This window comes from Calliphora vicina, chromosome 4 (genome assembly GCF_958450345.1).
Source record: "Calliphora vicina chromosome 4, idCalVici1.1, whole genome shotgun sequence".
Lineage (NCBI taxonomy): Eukaryota > Metazoa > Arthropoda > Insecta > Diptera > Calliphoridae > Calliphora > Calliphora vicina.
The window spans coordinates 46,768,851-46,791,540 of NC_088783.1; positions in this window are offsets into that span (position 1 = coordinate 46,768,851).

Genomic DNA, 22,690 nt, shown 5'->3' on the forward strand with positions numbered 1-22,690 from the left:
TAAAATCGAGTTTTTGATTGATTGAACAATTGCCAAGAATACTCTATTATTATTGACTTTATAACGTATCCTGTAAAAACAATACAAATTTAGTTACGTCAGTATTCTAATGCATAAAAGAGATCAAAACATAACAAAAAATTTATAAAAATTAACGAAGTTTTCAAAAAAGAAATCTGTTATTCGCTTGTTTTTTTCGTTTCTTGTTGTTTGTTGCCGCGTTATATAAAAATCGTGTAAAAAAGTCGCGTATTTGAAAAAATGGTTGCTAATTAGAGTTCGCGTTATATCGAATTCGCGTAAATAAAGTACCGCGTAAATGGAGGCTAACCTGTAGATTGTTAACATAATGTCAACAATTGAAATTTCTATGCAAATTATTTTGCAGATATTGAGAATTTTAATTATTTTTTTTTGCAAAAAATTCTTAATTTTGGTTGTATTTACACTCAAAATACTTTATTTACATGGTGTCAGAAATTCAAAATATTTTGCAAATCAAAATTTTTTGGAAAATTCTTAAATTTTAAGCAGATTTTAAATTATTTACACTAAATACACATTTTTTACATAATGTCAAGAATTTAAATTTTAAATTGTATTATAAAAAAGTTCATAAATTATATAATGTTAATATCATGTCATCATTTTTAGATCTTATTTATTTACACCGAAACTAATTTTTTTACATAATGTCATCAATTTACAATGTCTTGTAAAATATTGAGTAAAGCGAAAATAAATTATTTTAACATGATTTTTATATTATTTATACTTCAAAAACATTGTTGACATAATGTCAACAATAGAAATTTCTTGACAAATTATAGGAAAGTTTATAAAATGAATCATTTTTATAGATTTCAATTATTTTACATAGTTTACTTTATGTCAACATATGAAAATTTTGAAAGATTTTTTATTTAATTCTTTATTTTGAACTGTGTTCAATAGTCGACCTAAAGCCCTCTTAATGCTCCTACTTATCATATAACAAAGTATCAATTTCACTGTCGGTACTAAGAGAAGCAAATAAATAAAAAACTTGTACAAACAAATAAATGAAAAAATAAATATTATTCTAAGGAAACTGTTACAATTCTTAATTTGAAATCATATCTCGAGGGCATTTAACATGATTCCCTACAACAACCGTTTGGATTATATGGATTATGCTGCCGTGACGCGCTACTACTGTTTTATTATTATTTTTTCTGTTCAAAAAAGAAGCGTGGGATTTTCTTCATACCAAATTTATTAATTTTTCAATTGTGTTTATGTTTTCAACAAAAAAATAAAAAAAGAGTAAATGATCATAGTTGGAAGATTACAATTACTTTCTTTTTATGTAAGCATAGATAAGATGACGACATCATCTTATTATTGTACTTAGTTGGTTTTGTGATCTAAAAAGTAGGAGATAAAGGTTTTAAAGAAATCTAACACATTTGGTTGTTTATAAAATCAAAGTGGCAGAGAGGCTTTGAAAATTAAACGTTTTTTGTTTGGTTGTCTAGAAATGAATGAGACAATTAGAGTCAATCAAGAGGGATATTGAAGTAATAGAGACTGTTATGTGTTTTGGGGATCTTACATCATATTATGATTAATTTCATGAAATCAATGTAAAACCAGTAGGAATCAACCAGCAAAAATCAACTGTGCAAAACTAGTTTTGCTTTGGTATCAGTAATATTAATGATGACTGATATTATTCCAGCTGTAAAGGGTCTTTCATTAAGCGCTAGATATTTAATTTTAAATAAAACAAAGTGCGAGAAATGGTTTGTTCGGATCAGAAGTGTTGATTTTTACCTCGGAAGACAAATATCGCCCAGGCAAACCAAAAAAGTGTGAGGACCAAGAATTGGGGGCATTACTCCATGAAGATGGATGTAAAACTCAACAAGAGCTTGCAGAATCGTTGGGAGCTACTCAAGCAGCAATTTTAAAACGTTTGCGAGCAGCTGGAGTAATCCAAAAGCAGGGAAATTGGGAACCATACAAATTGAAGCCGAGAGACCTTGAAGACGATTTTGCATGTCCGAAATGATGCTTGAACGCTATAAAAGAAAATTAGTTTTGCATCTAATCATTACTTGCGATGAAAAATGGATCCATTACGATAACCCGAAGCGTAAGAGATCGTATGTGAAGCCCGACCAACCAGACGAATCGACACCAAAGCCAAATATCTATGCCGCTAAGGTAATTCTCTGTATGTGGTTGGAGCAAAAGGGTCCTATCTATTATGTGCTGCTGAAATCTGGTCAGACCATCACATGGAACCTGTACCGAAAACAAAATATTCGTTGAAAAGTGTGGTGGCCGAAAAACGCCTAGAATATTCAGACATGAAACTGTAATATTCCATCATGACAACGCTGGGCCACATGTTGCAATACCTATGTAAAACTATTTAGAAAGAAGTGGCTGGGAAGCCTTGCCTCACCACTTTATATTCCAGACCTTGCCTCGTGCGACTACTATTTGTTTTGATCGATGAAGAACGCTCTCTCTCTCTCTGCAATACTTTTCACTTTGGAGGAAAGTATCCGATATTGTCTTGATTCATCCTTGGCCTCAAAAGATGAGCAGTTTTTTTGGTTCGGAATTCATATGTTAACAGAAAGATGGGAAAAGGTCTTAGCTAAAAATGGTCAATACTTTCAAAATAAAAACTAAAAATTTTAAAAAATCCCGCATTTTTAAGTCATACACCAATAAATTCTAAATAAACTGACAGTTCTGCGATGCCGAAAGAAAACTGTGTCGAAAAAGTTGTTAAAATTTTTTCGAATGCTTTTCATACAAATTTGATCAACTAATATTTCAACCGAAATTGTGGAACTGGCAGTTTTTTTCTTCAGAAAATTTAAAAAATCATTCATTGTCATATTGTAAACCAATTCTTTTGTTGAATTTAACTAAACTGGGCGCCAACTATTTGATTTCTTTATTCAGTTCCCTTTCAATCTCTGGCAAATTAAACTGCATGACAAAATTTCAAATTCAAATACAATAGTAACCAACATTTAATAGTGAAAACCATTAAATCATATTTAACTTTTTTTTTATATAATTGTCCAATTATTAATTGTTAAAAACCTGTAAAGAAGAAAAGAAAAGTGCGTAAAAATACCCATTCATTTCAATTCAAACTCTCAACTAATGTTTGGTATGAATTGATGATAAAATAAAAAAAAATTATTAAAGACCATTTATGATTTGTTGATTTTTAGAGCATAAAAATGAGCTTTTAAAATGAATACCAGAGATTTTGTGCGTTTTATATTTTTGAGGTTTTAAAATTGTTTACCAACCAACAATATATAAAAACTTGTCTAGTTTGGAAGAAGAAAAAAAAACATTTAATTGGCTTAACATTTTCTACCAAATTACTTTAATTATAGCAATTAGTAAGGCTTATAGCTATTTCGCTATTTGTTGTGTTAAGTAAATGGAAAAAATTGACATACTAACTATTTTTTTAGCTGCAGACAAAGTGCTGACATGTCATGAAGTAAACTTTCGTAATATATTAAACCCCTTTAACAAATCACTTTTGTTTTTCCAATTGAAAGAATTTTAATCTGTTTGTAAATTTACAGTCTAATTCAATTAAATCATATTTTCTTAGATTAACACATTGACCTACAGTTTTAATTATCTTTCTTTTAAGCAAAAGTTATCCCCCCCACTTCTCTCATAAATGTTACATGTGTGTATAATTTAGTGTAAGTAAAACTCATTATTTCCATGATAATTCGTGTCAAGTCAAAACAAATTTGTTGCGCTATCAGGATTTTTGCATTTAAATAACTTTTTCTTTCTTCTATCTTTCACGTTTTTTTTGTTCAGTTTGCATTGTAGAAGATCAAATACATTTATACACACACCCCATATAGTGGTGGCAAGATCCTCTTTTGTATGTTGCATGGCATGACTGCAGGTGCTGCAATATTTTCAATAAAAAGTTACTAAACGACTTTTAATGTTGTTGCTGTTGTTGTCGCCGTTTTAATCGTGACATAAAAAAGCGCAGCTAAATCCGTTTTTTTTGCATATCGAAAAAAATGTGTTTGAAAAGTCAGCAGAAATGGGAATTTTAAATTGAAAGATTTAGAATGACGTTGTTTGAAAATGATTTCATAATTTTTTATAGACGAATTATATTCTTTACTTTATACAAAAAGCATTATTTACATTGTTTACGTAAAATATTGCTACAATTTTATATTGTTTACATTAATAACATATTGTTTACATAATGTCATCAATTGAAATTTTCAGCTTAATTATATGAAAATTCATAAAATCGTTAATTTTATAGAGATTTCAGTTATTTTACGTTATTACATACATGTCAACAATAGAAAGTTTTGAGTTATTAAGTTCATATAATCTTTAATTTTATATAGATTTTATTTATTTTTCACTAAAAATTGCATTTTTACTTCGTGTCAACAATTTAAATTTTTCATTACATTTATAAATACATTTTTGACATGGAGTCAAAAATGAAAATTTTTTTAAAAACTAACGAAAATGTATCAAAATCTTAAATTTTATTTAGATTTTATATTACTCACAAAAAAATACATTGTTTACATATTGTCAACAATTTAAAATTTCGTGTAAAATAATGAACGTATCGAAAATCTCTTATTTTAAGTAAGATGAGTTTATATTATTTACACCCAAAATAAATTATCTACATGATGTCAACAATTTAAAATTTTCAATAATATAATGAATATGATAATAATATAATTTTTAGATAATTTCATATTGTTTACATCCAATATATATTGTTTACATAATGTCAACAAATGAACTCTTAAGCTGAATTATAGAAAAGTTCATAAAATCTTTAATTTTATATAGATTTCACTTATTTTTCAGTCCACATTTGAAATGTTTGCCAAATGAAAGAAAATTTCTAAAATTGCTTCACTTGAAAATGATTTCATATTATTTACACTTTAAATACATTTTTTACATGGTGTCAAAAATTAAAGATTTTTTAAAATGTAAAGAAAATATATTCAAATTTTAAATTTTATCCCGATTTTATATTATTTACAATAAAAATACATTGTTTACATAATGTCAAGAATTAAAAATTTTGTGTAAAATAATGAACGTATTGAAAATCTCTGATTTTAAGATGAATTTATATTATTTACACCAAAAATACATTATTTACATAATGTCAACAATTGAAATTTTAAGTCATTCATTTTATACATTGTTTACTTTATGTCAACACTATAAAATTTTGCGAAATCTATAAAATTTTTCAAAAATTTCTAATTAGAAAATGATTTGTTATTATACCCTACACCACCATAGTGGGGAGGGTATTATGCGTTTGTGCAGATGTTTGTAACGCCCAAAAATATTAGTCTAACACCCACCTTAAACGATGTCCGTCCGTCCGTCCGTCTGGTTGGCTGGCCGGCTGGCTGGCTGTCCATGTAAACCTTGTGCGCAGAGTACAGGTCGCAATTTTGAAGATATTTCGATCAAATTCTGTACATATTACTTTTTCGGCCCAAGGACCAAGCCTATTGAAACTGGCTGAAATCGGTCCATTATTTCACCTAGCCCCCATACAAATGTCCCCTCGAAATTGGACTTTATCGGTCATAAATGTTTAATTTATCTATGTATCTACACAAATTTCGCTCCAAATAAATTTTATATACACAGAATTCATGTCACCAAATTTTGTTACGATCGGTCCATAATTAATCATAGCTCCCATATAGACCCGCTTCCGAAAATCACTTTAACGTGCATAAATCGCTTAAAAATGGTGGTATACACACAAAATTCAACATAGTTAATTATTGATATTTTAAAAGAAAAATATTTTTACTCATTTACTTGGTGTAGGGTATTATATGGTCGGGCTTGACCGACCATACTTTCTTACTTGTTATTTAAATGCATTTCAATTAATTTTTTTTGGAAAGCTAAAGAATATTTTTAAAATCCATAAATTTAATGCAGAATTTATATTGTTTACACTAATACTACATTATTTGCAGAATGCCAATATAAAAGTAACAATAATCTTTAATTTTAATGATTTTTTACTGTTTACACCAAAAATGTTGTGAAATTTTAAGCCAAATTTTAAGCATGACTTAAGAATGTGGAAATTTTTCAAATTTTTAGCTTTTATTTTGAATATAAATTTATTCAAAGTTTTGGACATTGGAAGCTATGACCTTTTCCCATCTTTCTGGAAACATAAGGATTTCGAGCCAAAAGAACTGCTCATCTTTTGAAGCCAATATCGGATACTCTGTTTCAAAGTGAAGCATATCCAAGAGAGAGCGGTCTGCATCGATCGAAATAAATAGTATTCGAACGGGAAAAGGTCTGGACTATACGGTGAGGAAAAACTTCCTAACCATTTCATTCTAAATAGTTTTATGACAGGTATTATATAATGTGGAAGAGCGTTGTCCTGATGGAATATTACTGTCGTTTTTTTCAAGCGCTTTATTCAAACGAATCATTTGCGTTCGGTGCAGGTTCCCTGTGATGTCCTCACCAGATTTCAGGAGCTCATAATAGATAGGACCCTTTTGCTCGCACCAAATACAGAGATCATTACCTTAGCGCCATGAATATTTAGCTTTGGTGTCGATTCGAATGGTTGACCGGGACGATAACGTAAGGGATAGTACGTGAACCATTCGAATCGACACCAAAGCTAAATATTCATCCATTTGTCATCGCAAGTAATGATTCGGTGCAAAAATGATTTTCTTTTATAGCGTTCAAGCAGCATTTCAGACATGCAAAATCGTCTTTCAAGGTCTCTCGTCTTCAATTTGTATGCTACCCAATTTTCCTGCTTTTTAATGACTTCTTCTGCTCGCAAGGGTTTTGAAATTGCTCCTTAAGTAGCTCCCGATGATTGTGAAAAATCGTATTTCAAGGTCTCTTGGTTTTAATTCGTTCCCTGCTTTTGGATGAATCCTGCTGCTTTCAAACGTTTTGACATTGCTGATTGAGTAGCTCCCAATGATTTTACAAGTTCTTGTTGAATTTTACTACAATCTTCATGGATTAATGCCTATAATTTTTGGTATTCAAACTTTTTTGGCTGGCCCGCGCGATCATTCTTTTCCGTGTCAAAATCACCACTTCTGAACTGAACAAACCATCTCTCGTACATTGACACCGATGGTTTCAAGTTTCGGTTAGCAATCGGTGTGTTTCAGCGGCACTTTTTTAAATTAAAGAATTGAAGCAAAACTTGTTGGTATAAAATTCGACATTTTCGAAGCCAAAAAAACTTTTTTGTTAACACTATAATGTTTAATAACTAAGTGAAAACAAATGACAGATATGTTCTCTACAAAATGACTACAAGTTATTAGAACATAAGCCGCGTTCTAAAGTTACGCCATCATAAACTCAATAATTTTAATGATTTTTTACTTTTTACACCGAATATGTGGTGAAATTTTAAGCCCAATTATTGGAAAATGTAAAAAATCAATAATTTTAAAGAAATTTACATGTTTGCTTCACATCAACAATTGAAATATTTAAGAAATTATATAAATTTTGCCAAACATTTAGATGTTCCAATAAAATAAAGTAAATGTCGAAAATCAGGACGTCATCAATTGAAATTTTCAGCTAAATTGTAAGAAGGTTTTTAAAATTATTAATTTTACATATTTTACACTAAAAATTAGATTGTTTACTTCATGTCAACAATTTAAAGTTTTAAGATATTAAAGAAATTTTACCAAAAATCCTTAATTTGAAATTGAGTTTATATTTTTTGCTCTTAAAATACATTGTTTACATGATGTCAATAATTACATGTATTTTAGGCTAAATAAAATTTATTAAAATCTTAAATTTTATGCAGATTATATATTGTTTACACTGAAACTATATTATTTACATAATAACTAGAATTTAATATTCAAATTATATAATTCTAAAATCATTTTATTACTAAAATTTAGATTTTTACCAGGGCACACTTAGAAAGGTGACTGCGATGAAACAGCTGATTATTTTTTTTATTCAGTTTGAACTGTCAATTCACTTGTGGTTGTTGTGGCGAAAAATACAACAAACCTAAAAGCAAAAACAACAACAGGAAACTTTGATAGTTCACCTACCTTTTAACAAAAACAAAGTACCTATTGTTTTTGTATTGTTGTAGTGATGCAGTCACCTTTGTAGGTGTGCCCTGATTTTTACACTAAAAATACATTGTTTACTTAATTTCTATCATTGGAATTTATTGAAAAGTTAGGTTTAATTAAAAATAATAATTAAAATCCTTAATTTGATGAAGATTATGTATTGTTGACACAAATTTTACTTTGTTTACATAATGTCGACAATTGAAATTTTCAGCCTAATTATAGGAAAATCTATTTAAATTAATGATTTTATGAACTATCTATCATTTTGATAGATATCAGATTTATACACTGAAAATTTAGATTGCTTACGTCATGTCAACAATTAAAATGTTTGGGAAATTAATAAAATTTTGCAAAAATTCTTAATTTAACAGTTATTTCTTATTATTTTCTGACAAAATGAATTTTGCAAAATAAAAGAAATTTTATAAAAATCATAATTTTTAAATCATAAAAAATTCATAACTCCCATATCTGGCTTAATATCGAATCAAAGATAACTTAAATACTCGTACATGCTTAAATGCTAGTGTTGCTGTTATTAAGAAATTATATAACAATTCGTGTTATTGTTGTTGCTGCTGCTGTTGTTTATATAACAACAACAACAAAAATATTATTAATTTCAATTAAACTAATGTCGTTTATACGTTTAATTAACAAATATTTTTAATCTCTACCAAAAACAAAAAATAATAACTGAAAAAACTACTACAAAATGTATATTAATGCCTATTAAAAAAAAGAGACTTTCCTCTGCCAGACCCCTTCCCAAATAAAATAACTTTTAATCAAGTTTATTTACGCGCAACAAAAAAAATCAGAGATTTTTGTGTGTGTGAACAAAATTGTTGTTGCTGCCATTAAATGAAAATTAGTTGGTGATTTTATTTAAAATGATTTTTGTTTTTTTTTTTTGCTGTATGTTTAATCGGCTTAATTATTTTTAAGCATCACTGAACAACTGGGTGGATTATTTGGCATCAATTTAGATTTTCATACAAGTATTAAGTGGCATTTTCATTATTTGTTATATTATTTAAGAGAATTAAAAATATTGAAAAGATTTTAATTTGCATTTTTTTGTCTGTGTGTCTGCTAATTTGTAGAAATTAACGGGTTTCGCAGGTAGGTTTTTGGCGGAAATTTCTAAGTGAAATCGATTTTTTTGTAGTAGATCGTGTAAAGTAGTGAAAATGTAAATGAGGGTTCAATGGATATTTTCGTATATGGTGACTTGTGACACATTTTAGTTTTTTTGAAATTCTAGGACTTGAATCGTAACTGAAATTCAACTAGAATTTCAGCCTTTTATCATATTTTTTGTAAGTTAAACGAATTAAAAATGTATACAATTTTGTTCAAACTTTTCTTGTCAAACAAATAAAAAACAAGTAAGAGAACTATATTCGGCTGTTCTGAATCTTATAAACAAATTTAAATTTATTTTTTCAAAACGGCTTTTCAAAATTTTTTTTTGTTTTTTAAATTTTTTAAAAAAATTTTTAATGAAAAAAAATTCGGGTTAATCAATGATTATTTAAATATCTATAATTTGATATCCATTTTGTCTATATTAATGACTTAGTAATCCAGATATAGATCAAAAATAGGTTAAAAATCTAGGTTGTCCCGGTTTTTTCCTTATATCTCCGCCATTTGTGTGCCGATTTTGTCGATTTTAAATAGCAACCGAGCCGGAAGAATTCCCGATATATTGATGTATAAATCATGTATTTATGTTATTTGGGTGCTACGTAAAGTTGACGGACAGAGGGACGTGGCTATATCGACTTCGCTATCTATAATGATCCAGAATATATATACTTTGTGGGATCGCAAATGCAAAATTTAGAAATTACAAACGGAATGACAAACTTATATATACCTTTGCCACTCATGGTAAAGGCAGCAGAGCAAAACTTGATCACTGGATCAAGAAAGACTGGCATCTGAGAGTAAACTTGACGGTTAAGTTCTGAAACTAATTAGCTTTCAAAACCTAATATGAACAAAATACATCTAAAATACATTTAGACAAGTTTCTTAAAAATCTTGGATCGTATAGCGAAGAACAATGAGAACGAAGTGATAGAACATAGATACCAAAGTCGCTGGGATGAACATGTGATGTCAGATTATCACATGGGAGTGTCCTAAGGATCTGCATCGTAGAAAATCAAACAAAAAAAGTGCCGCTGAAAAACACAGATTGCTTAACAAAGCTTATGGTGAATGTGTTCCATCGGTTTTAACGTGCGAGAGATGGTTTGATAGTAGGCCAGCCGTAAATTTTCAAAAGAAATATCGGATACGATATACAAGGTGGCGCAAAAGTAATTCTCCTATCAGAAAATGCTATAAATTTTGCGATTGGCCCCTAATGTCAGTTCTGTTTTGACATTTGTGTAGTAAACACATGCGAAATACACGTTAATAAACAATGTTAAGCTACACTGCTCCAGAACGCGGAATATGCTGACTATTTATTTGACCAATAATCGGTCGGTGACTGGCCGTCCAACGCCTACTGGTGAAACACTGCGACGTTTAGCCGCTCGCCTCGAAGAGACTGGCACAACACGAGATGCTGCCAGGCTTGGCAGACCCCGGAGTAGTTGTTCTGCAGAGAATATTATTGCTGTAGCCGAGGATGTCATGGAAGCGCCGTCGACATCGACCAGAGGACGTGCCACGCAAATGGGTATCAGTCGACGGTCTTTATAGCGAATTTTGGTACAAGATTTGAAGATGTTTCCGTACAAAGTCCAGACGGTGCATCAGCTATTAGCTGCTGACCGCCAATCGCGTCTAACATACGCTCAAGCCATCCTTAATCACCACCAAGAGGAAGATGATTTTTCATCAAAAATAATCATGAGTGATGAGGCCCATTTCCATCTTTGCGGGTACGTAAATAAGCACAATTTACGCTTCTGGGGCACTGAAAATCCGCGTGTAACCCACGAAGAGCCATTACACCCGCTCAAAATCACTGTATGGTGTGATGTTTTCGCTGGAGGAGTCATCGGACCTTTTTTCTTCGAAGACGCCGCGGCCCAAACGGTTACTGTGAATGGTGAGCGCTACAGAGTAATGATCAACCAGTTCTTTTTGCCGCAACTTGATGAATTGGGATTTTAAAACATGTGGTTCCAACAGGACGGTGCAACGGCACACACTGCACGTGCCACAACCAATATGCTGAAGGATGCATTTCCCGGGCATCAAAATCTCCCGTTTTGGCGATTTGCACTGGCCAACAAGATCGCCTGATTTGACCGCTCCAGACTTCTTTTTGTGGGACTTTTTGAAGTCGCGGGTTTATGTCAACAAGCCTCAGACTCTTGCAGCTCTTAAAGACAATATGTGAGGACCTATCGCCGGAAGTTTTGGCCAAAGTGATGGAAAATGCCATAAAAAGGGCTCAAATGACAATCAACTGTGGCGGCGGCCAATTACATGACATCATATTCTCGACTTGATGTAAAAAAAATTAAAAGACCAAATAAAAATAATCCACAAGAAGAATCAAAGTTTTTAATTTTTTTTTTTTAATTACAGACAAAAAACATCGGAACTTTGCTTTTGCGCCACCTTGTATAACACAGGGCAACAAAATCGAAACATTTTTATAGGCTTTTTAAACCACTACCCAATTTTGATGTATTGTGTTTCCACTAGTACAAATATGGTCCAAATTTTAAATTCTATTGAGAAGTTTTTTTTAAAAAATTTTTTTTCTAAAAATTGTGAATTTTTTTAGATGTTTCTCCACATAATTTATGATAACTTAAAAAGGGTTAGTCCGATATTATTGAAGTAAACATAGAAAAGTTTAAATTTACATAGCTTTAAATCCGTTTATATATTGCGTTTTAATCGGCTCAGTAGTTTCGGAGTTCAAATAACAAATTAAAGCAAAAAATATATTTCTTACGAGAAAATAGGAAATTTTTGTGTTTTAAAAAAATCATTAAAAACTGAAAACGGCAGAAATTGTTTAGATTTATTGCTTTATCACAAAGACATATGTAATTGGAACAAAATGAGATACCGAACATAAAAATCGATTGATTTTTTTCGAATGAATTCACAATTAAGTGAATTCGCTCATTTTCACAAAATTTCACTTTTTTTGTTTGATATACATAAAATTGAGCAGTTAATGTTCTTCTTTCGATTGATTGAATTTTGAAAACATTTTCCCCATGCTATGTACAAAAATATTCACATATGTATTGCGTTTCAATCGGCTCATTATTTTCGGAGTTATAATAACAAATTGAAGCAAGAAATATATTTTTTACGTGAAAATAGAATTTTTTTGTTTTAAAAAAATTATGAAAAATCGTAAACGTCAGAAATTGTTCCGATTATTGGCTTTATCACAAAGCCACATGTAATAGGAACAAAATGAGATATCGAACATAAAAATCGATTGATTTTTTTCGAATGTATTCACAATTAAGTGAATTCGCTCATTTTCATAAAATTGCTATTTTCACGTAAAAAATATATTTTTTTGGGCCGATTGAAATGCAATACATATGTGAATATTTGTACATAGCATGGGGAAAATGTTTTCAAAATTCAATCAATCGAAAGAAGAACATTAAATACTCAATTTTATGAACATATATCAAACAAAAAAGTTAAATTTAGTGAATTAATTGTGAATAAATTCGAAAAGAATCAGTCGATTTTTTTGTTCGATATCTCATTTGGTTACTATTATATGCGTCTTTGCGATAAAGTAATAAAGCTGAACAATTTCTGCCGTTTTCGATTTTTCATGAGTTTTTTAAAACACAAAAATTTACTATTATTATGTAAAAAATTTATTTTTTGCTTCAATTTGTTATTATAACTCCGAAATTACTGAGCGGATTGAAACGCAATATATAAACGGATTAAAGGCTATGTAAATTTGAATTATTCTAAGTTTACTTAAATAATATCGGACTAAACCTTTTTGAGTTATCATTAATTATGTGGAGAAACATCTAAAAAAATTCACAATTTTAGGGAAAAAATTTAAAAAAAATCTATTCATAGAATTCAAAAATTTTACCACTTTTATACTTAGGTAATGATGATGCATCAAATCTATAAAGTGGTTAGTGAAGACTTTTTTTGCTGTAGACCAGTGTAATCAACGACTATCGATATGAAATTTCAATATTTATTTACAAAATTTGATTTAAGGTGAACAATAATTCTAACTCACATAAAAATTAACCAATTTTTATTTTTTTTCACAATTGAATACGATTTTATATAATTAAAAATAAATCGTTAAAAACTTCCTTCTTAAGAAAAAACGTTATACAATTCTCATTATTTAAACGAAACAATTAAAGATTTCTTTTTTTGCAAAACAAAAAGACCGGATATTTTTGTTCGACTGATGTGTGAGAAAATATACAAAAAAAATATTGATTTTTGTATGAAATCAATTTCTTAATACTTGTGTGTATTCAATTTAACAGAGGTGTCAAATATCTGTAAAATTACTAATCTCGTAAGAGGATTAAAATATGATTTTTTGATTTTTCATATTTCTTTGGCTCTTTTAGCACAACAATGAAATACAGCAAGTGAGAGTGAAAATTAAGCAATGGAATCAAAAATATTAATGATGTATTATAAGAAAACGAAATCAATCTGTATAGACAGATTTGGTAATAACTGTGGAAGTAGTAAACCCAGTTTAAAAATAAATATGTGAGCAACTGCTTATTTCCTAATGTTTTTATAAATAAATAATAAAAATCATTTATTATTTTCTATATTTCTATGACCAAATTGTTCATTACAATTTCATTTGTTTAGCTAAAAGACCACATTGAATAACCATTAACATAACAATATTATAAAATTTAAATATTTTAGATGATTTTTTTCTAATTAATAATTTTTGCTACTGCATGATTGGACACTTTTAACCCTCATTTCCTTTTTCGTTGTTTTTTATTTTCATAGCCACAATGACCGTGTTTATTTTTTATGGTTTTTTTAGAAGGCATGATGTGTAAAACTGTATAGTTTATTTATGAAATAAATTGTAAAATGTTTCAGTTTAATTTTTTTATACGGCTCATAAATGATCACTTCAATACATGACAATTGTTTTAATTTTTTTCTCTTTTATAAATAAAGCTACATAATATTATGTTCATATTAGAATTGTATTTTGAAAATTTAGTTCCGCATTTATTCAAAAATGATGCAGCATAATTTTATGAATAAAAATGTTAAACGTTCATAAATTATAAAAGATGAAGAAAAAAAACAAATGTCAGTTTTTTTGTTTTGTTGGGATAAAAAATATAATAATCGATTTAATAGAAACACAAATATCTGCAAACTGAAAAAACTTTTGATTAATATATTGGGTGTATGACTTAAAAATGCGGGATTTATAATAGATGGCGTATCTATGTTAGTTATTGCGCATTATAGTGTAAACCATGGCAGAATCAACCAGGTACAATTATTAGGGAGAGTTGTCAATATTTACCCCTACAACGTCAAATAAAGCATTTACTCTCATCACTTTTTATTTTGTTTTCGTGATGTTTTGCACATTATATCAAAACCACCACATATTTATTTGGAACAATTTTAATTTGAATTAAATATTTCACGAAAAAAGTAAATACAGAATTTTTTTTTTAATAAAACCAAAAATTAATTTATTTTTGTTTTAGACATTTCGTTTTGTTTTTTCTAATTTTCATTTGTTTGACGTTATAGGGAATGAATAATTGAGAATATACTTTCCAATAATTGTACCTTGCTTATTCTGCCATGAGTGTAAACCATAGATAAAATATACATAGAGAATAGACATAGAGCGGAAACTCTCATGTCAAAGACCTAACTCAGTTGTCAGAAACCTAGGTGCTGAAAATGGATTAGTAGAAAAAACTATGTGAAATCAAAAACAACATTCGTATGTGTGATTATTTTGAGTATTTTTTTTGTTTGAGTGTTGTTTTTGTTTTCACATAGTTTTTTTTTACTAATGTCGAATTTTTTGCCAACAAAGCGTCATATACGGGAAGTTTTACTTTACTTCTTTAATTTGAAAAAAGTGCCGTTGAAGAACACCGATTGCTCATCAAAGCTTATGGTGAATGTGTTTCATCGGTTTTAATATGCCTGAGATGGTTTTTTCGGTTCAGAAGTAGTGATTTTGACACGAAAGGCAAAGATCACCACCCAGACCGGCCAAAAAAGTTTGAAGACCAAGAATTGATTCGCATAGTACCCATGAAATTGGGTACTATGCGAATTGAAGCCGAGAAACCTTGAAAGACAATTTTTCGTATCCGAAATGATGTTTGGACGATATAAAAGAAAATAATTTTTGCACCGAATTATTACTTGCGATTAAAAATCCATTGCAATAACCAGAAGTGTAAGAGATCTTGCGTGAAGCCCGGTCAATCAGCCGATTCGAAACCAAAGCCAAATATCCATGTCGCAAAGGTAATGCTATGTATTTGGTGGGAGCAAAAGAATCCTATCTATTATGAGCTGCTGAAATTTGGCCAGATCATCAAATGGAACTTGTACCGAACGCAACTGATTCGTTTGAAAAAAACGTTGCCGAAAAACTTCCAGAATATGCGGCCAGACATAAAGCCTTAATATTCCTGACAACACTTGGTCACATGTTGCAATACCTGTTAAAAATTATTGAGAATGAAGTGCTTGGTAAATTTGCCTCACCCGCTTTATAGTCTAGACTGTGAAAAAGTCATAGCTAACAATGGCGAATACTTTGAATAAATTTATATTGTACAAACGTTTCACCTCCTCGGGTTACTTTTTTAACTGCATTTTCAAGCGTTCTGGCGAGAACTTCGGCCGACAAATTCTTGCACTCTTGTAAGATACGAGTATTTTCTCAGGTGTCTTGTTCCCATGGACTCTTGTCTTTAAAATACCCTAAATAGAAAAGTGTGGAGCTGTTCGATCGATCTTGCAGATTACTGCAAGTTGTGAAAATGAAGCATACGGAAACTAATGTTTGTAAATGTCAAGCTGTATGTGCGAATTACTACTCCAGGTATGTTTTAAAATTTTTAAATTAATTTAGATTACAATCTTAATTTTAAATTATTATACCCTTCACCATGAGTGGCAAGGGTATATATATATGTAAGTTTGTCATTCCGTTTGTAATTTCTACATTTTTCATTTGCGACCCCACAAAGTACATACATATATTCTGGATCGTTGTAGATAGCGAAGTCGAGATATCTATGTCCGTCTGTATGTTGAAATCAACTTTCTGAAGCACCCGAATTCCGAATTCCAAATCGACTTTTTGGGACTTTTTTTTAAAAATCTATATATTTAAAAATACAAGGCCTGACTCATTCATTCAATGCTTCATCAGTCATCAGTGAGTGAATGAATGAATATGTCAGGACTTGTATTATTAAATATATAGATTTTTTAAAAAAGGCCGAAAAAGTCAATAGTACGTATATTTTAGTAACTGTGTGTACATGATTCATACATCAATATATCAATATATGTATATTCCTGCTCGGCTCGGCTATTTAAAATAGACAATATCGGCTCATAAATGGCTGAGATGTTAGGAAAAAACCGGGAAAAGCTCGATTTTTGGCCTATTTTTAATATATATCTGGATAACTAAGTCATTAATATAGATAATATGGATATCTAATGATAGATATTTCAAAGTCCATTGCAACGATGTATATAAGGCTATAGTAAGTAGGATATACAATGGGTCAAAATCGGGAAAAATATTTTTTAACCCGAATTTTTGTTTCATAATTTTTTTTTTTGCAAATTTTTTATTTTTTTTTTAAATTTAAAAACAAATTTAAAAAAACTTTTTTCAATAAAAATAAAAAACAATTCGGAAAAAAAAAATTTTTTAAAAAAATTTAACAATTTATTTAATAATATTTAAAAAAAAAAAATGTATGTATAATTTGGTGAAGGGTATATAAGATTCGGCACAGCCGAATATAGCTATCTTACTTGTTTAGTATTAAAATTGTTTATACGAGAACATTTACAACATTTCCATGATCTAAAAAAAACATTATTAATTTATTATGGAGTTTTAAGTAACTCTCGTATAACAATTTATATTAGATAGGTTTTAAATAACAAATGTAACACTCTCATTTAAAACAAACTGTGGTAGATAAAAATCACTTCCGCTTTAAAAGAAAAACCACTTCAGCTGTGGCAGCTACTGGCCAGCTTATTCAAATGTTAAATAACGATCAAATGTTGAACAAAAAAATTTAAATGAAAATGCGTTAATGATGATGAATAATACAAAAAAAAAATAAAAACTAAGTGATAAGTCAGGTGTATCACAGATGGGGTCACTAGCACCTCATTCTTTATCTATGCTAGAAATAATGAACCACCAAAAACTGTTGGTTTTGTGTGCGCTGACTCGTGTAAAACAAATTAAATGAGTCGCGCAGACTTTTGGCAAATGCTGGGCAGAATTCAGACAGAATAAATTTAAAATAAATGAACAATACTAAAAAAATAGAAAAAGATTTATTTAGAAAAAACCTAAAATTTAACTAAATAATTATTTAAGATTAAAAAAAACTGTTTAAAATTACATGAAAAATTTAATGCAACATCATTTTGTCAAATAACAATGAGGCAGCAGCAGCTGTCGTGTTTTTATTTTTAGCTTTTAGTGTAAATATCCGAGGTTCTACTTATGTTTTGATGGTGGTGCGGTGTTGGCGTTGGTGATGTGTTGCGTGAAATGTGTTGACAGTTTAAATATTTTGTTGTTTTGTCATTATCGTTATTGTTGTCACTAGTAATTTCACTACACTCATTTTCTCGTTTAGATTTTTATTTTAACAACTACCATACACTTTTGTAGTTAGTGTTTTATTTTGTTTTTTTTTTTCTCAAAATGTTAAATGCATTTTAGTTTGTATTTTAACACTTGGTTTATTCAGTTAAATATTTAACTTTCAACAATTTCAAACGATTAACTGACACAATAATGACAGTTAAATGTTTGTATGTCGTCTCTCGTTTTTATACTATTTGAGGTAGTTATGAGTAGAGTCGTACACTTGTTCATTTGAAAATTGTCTCTTTCAGTGCACGCAGCGTAATTTGTGAAAATCGTCATTTACAATCATCATTCATGAATGATTCAGACAGAATAAATTTAAAATAAATGAACAATACTAAAAAAATAGAAAAAGATTTATTTAGAAAAAACCTAAAATTTAACTAAATAATTATTTAAGATTAAAAAAAACTGTTTAAAATTACATGAAAAATTTAATGCAACATCATTTTGTCAAATAACAATGAGGCAGCAGCAGCTGTCGTGTTTTTATTTTTAGCTTTTAGTGTAAATATCCGAGGTTCTACTTATGTTTTGATGGTGGTGCGGTGTTGGCGTTGGTGATGTGTTGCGTGAAATGTGTTGACAGTTTAAATATTTTGTTGTTTTGTCATTATCGTTATTGTTGTCACTAGTAATTTCACTACACTCATTTTCTCGTTTAGATTTTTATTTTAACAACTACCATACACTTTTGTAGTTAGTGTTTTATTTTGTTTTTTTTTTTCTCAAAATGTTAAATGCATTTTAGTTTGTATTTTAACACTTGGTTTATTCAGTTAAATATTTAACTTTCAACAATTTCAAACGATTAACTGACACAATAATGACAGTTAAATGTTTGTATGTCGTCTCTCGTTTTTATACTATTTGAGGTAGTTATGAGTAGAGTCGTACACTTGTTCATTTGAAAATTGTCTCTTTCAGTGCACGCAGCGTAATTTGTGAAAATCGTCATTTACAATCATCATCATCATCTCGTCGTCGTCATCGTCATCAACAACAGGAAGTGCATAATTGGATAAATAAGTGTCTGTTGTCGTTTTTGGGTTGGAATTAATAACGAAAATATTTATCATATACATATAGCACCTGATTTAATGTTGCAACTATTCGTTTATTTTAATGGTACTAGGGGACAGTGGTTATTTTATTTAAATCATCAGCGACCTAAGTAGTTTTGCTCACCAAAGCTTATGGCGAATGTGTTGCATTGCTTGCAACGTGCTAGAGATGGTTTGTGCGGTTTAGAAGTGATGATTTTGACACGGAAGACAAAGATCGCCCAGGCCAGCCAGAAAAGTTGGAAGACCTAGGATTGTAGGCATTACTGTAGGAAGATTGTTGTCAAACTCAACAAGAGCTTGCAAAATCATTTGAAGCTACTAAAGCAGCAATCCAAAGGCAAGATAATTGGGTATCATACGAATTGAAGCCGAGAGACCTTGGAAGATGATTTTGTATGTTTGAAATGCTGAAAAAAAATCATTTTTGCACCAAATCATTTATTGCGATGAAAAATGGATCCATTACGATAACCCGAAGCCTAAGAAATCGTACGTGAAGCATGGCCAAGCTGTCGAATCGACACCAAAGCCAAATATCTATGGCGCTAAGGTAATTCTCTGTATTTTGTGAGAGCAAAAGGGTCTTACCTACTATGAGCTGCTGAAATCTCACCAGACAATCACTGTGAACCTGTACCGAACGTAACTGATTCGCGAAAAACGATCATAATATGCGGCCAGACATGAAACTGTAATATTCCATCATGACAACGATCGGCCACATGTTGCAATACCTGTTAAAAAGTATTTAGATTGAAGTGGTTGGGAAGTTTTGCCTCACCCGTTTTATAGTCCAGACCTTGCCCCGTCCGACTTCTATTTGTTTCGATCGATGTAGAATGCTCTCTCTGTGTTAAGCTTCACTTTGGAATATAGTATCCGATATTGGCCCCAAAAGATATAAATAAACCTAAATTTTCTCTTGAGCAAAAAAAAAATTAGAAAAAGAGTCCCTTTTAAAAAAAGTCCAAAAAAATTTTGATTTTGGAAAAAAATTAAAAAAAAAATTTATATTTTTTTTCGAAAGATTAAAAAATTAGCTATCTAATAGGGTATTCGAGTTTTCTTTTGTTCGAATAAAAGAATAATTGGAATAAGAGATTTTAACTTGTTCGAATAATTCGATTAAACATTTAAAATTAATCGAATTATTCGAATAATTTGAATTTTTTAACAAAGTAAAGAATGAGGTTTTGATGTCGGTTTTTAACATTTCATTGTTAAAGAAAAACAAAAAATAACGTTAAAGTTAACAATTCAAGTATTGATAATGTTAAAAAACATTCGAAAACAAAGTCCATCATTAAATTTTCAACAGAAATATTCTGATCAGATTAACTCCCGTACAATCTACAAAACAATTGACTTGCAAACCACTTAGTTTCCGTTTTGGAGCTATGCTTTAATAAACTTTGAGCTAGTTGGACATGATCCTGAATTCAAATACAATATAAACGTATTAAGAACATATTTATGGCGTTCATTAATTCGGGTTTTAAATTGAGTAACTAATTCTGTAGTAAATTAATTATTCACTATTTCTAAATTATTTATAACAAATTGTATATACATCAAGCTCTATCAACGTTGCTGAATCTTTGCTTAATAAAATGGTCTTAGGGAATTACACAATAAAGAGAATCTGTCCAAAGTTTGATATCATTGTCAGTGAACGTGGCTAATTTGAAGTCAGGCAGTGCATGATTGAACCATTTACAAATACGCAAAAAGTTTATTACCATGTTAGACAAAGATGTTCAACGATGTTCAAAATCATGTATAAGACGAACTCCATGTTTTTCTTGCAACAAAACGTTAGTTTGCAATATTTGTGATTATCATCCGATTTATTAAATATTTTGCAACACTTACGTACGGTTAATAACATCACTTATATGCATATATTTTAAGATCATGGCCTTCATCTATTTCAATGTAATCATATAAATTTCATCCTTAATATCACTTTCGACGACCGTTTCAAAATCACATTCTCCATCACATTCAACTCCACTTTAATCTAAGTTAATATTTTGATTATAAATTGCGATTCTTCTAATCTTTCGCCAGCTAAATAACAAATATTTTATTCCGTATCTTTTATTTTCATTGGTTCAAGTCCTAAGTTGAAAGATTTGTTTTTAGAATTGTAACTTCTTGCAGTAATATTGATATATTTATAGAAGGGCTATCGGAACACTCATCTACAGTGATCGTAAGTCCCTTTGTCTTTAGTTATTTGTCGAATTTCAGAAACAATACAATTTTTGTGAGTCATTTTACTTATTTAAATTTGAAATTATGCAAAATTTTAAGCAATTTAATAAATTTAAATATGTATGAACATTTATTCGTTTTATTCGATTGTTCTACATAAAATTGTTCGAATTATTCGTTATTCGAAAATGGTCATTTTTAAATTGTTCGAATAATTATTCGTAAGAAATTATTCGATTAATCGAACGATCATTAGTCGAATGAATACCCTAATATACATCAAGCTCTATCAACGTTGCTGAATCTTTGCTTAATAAAGTGGTCTTGGGGAATTACACAATAAAGGGAATCTGTCCAAAGTTTGATATCATTGTCAGTGAACGTGGCTAATTTGAAAAAAGTTTACTACCATGTTAGCCAGAGATGTTCAACGATGTTCAAAATCATGTATAAGACGAACTCCATGCTTTTCTTGCAACAACGTTAGTTTGCAATATTTGAGTTCATCATTCGATTTATTAAATATTATATATTTATACATATATTTTAAGAGCATGGCCTTCATCTATTTCAATGTAATCATTATAAATGTCATCCTCAATATTACTTTCTATAACCGTTTCAAAATCACATTCTCCATCACATTCAAGTCCACTTTAATCTAAGTTAAAATTTTGATTATAAATTGCGATTCTTCTAATCTTTCGCCAGCTAAATAACAAATATTTTATTCCGTAGCTTTTATTTTCATTCGTTCAAGTCCTAAGTTAAAAATTTTGAAAGATTTGTTTTTAGAATTGTAACTTCTTGCAGTAATATTTTTACATTTATAGAAGGAGCTATCGGAATACTCATCTACAGCAGTCGAAAGTCTTTAGTTATTTGTCGAATTTCAGAAACAATACAATTTTTGTAAGTTTATTATTTATTTAAATTTGATATTATGGAAAATTTTAAGCAATTTAATAAATTTAAATAGATATGAACATTTATTCGTTTTATTCGATTATTCTACACAAAATTGTTCGAATTATTCGTTATTCGAAAATAGTCATTTTTAAATTGTTCGAATAATTATTCGTAAGAAATTATTCGATTAATCGAACGATCATTAGTCTAAACTATTTGGGACACATTTTATCAAGAACAATAGGTAATAAGTTACATGGATGAGAAAAAACACCTGTTTATTCCGAATGTCTAACTCAGAGTGTTCTGGACCGATCTTGTTGAAAAATTGTGTCTGAATTACTATTCAATATGACTAAGCTTGGTGCCAATTTCATCTCCATCGGAAGACACTGATTTCAAAATTT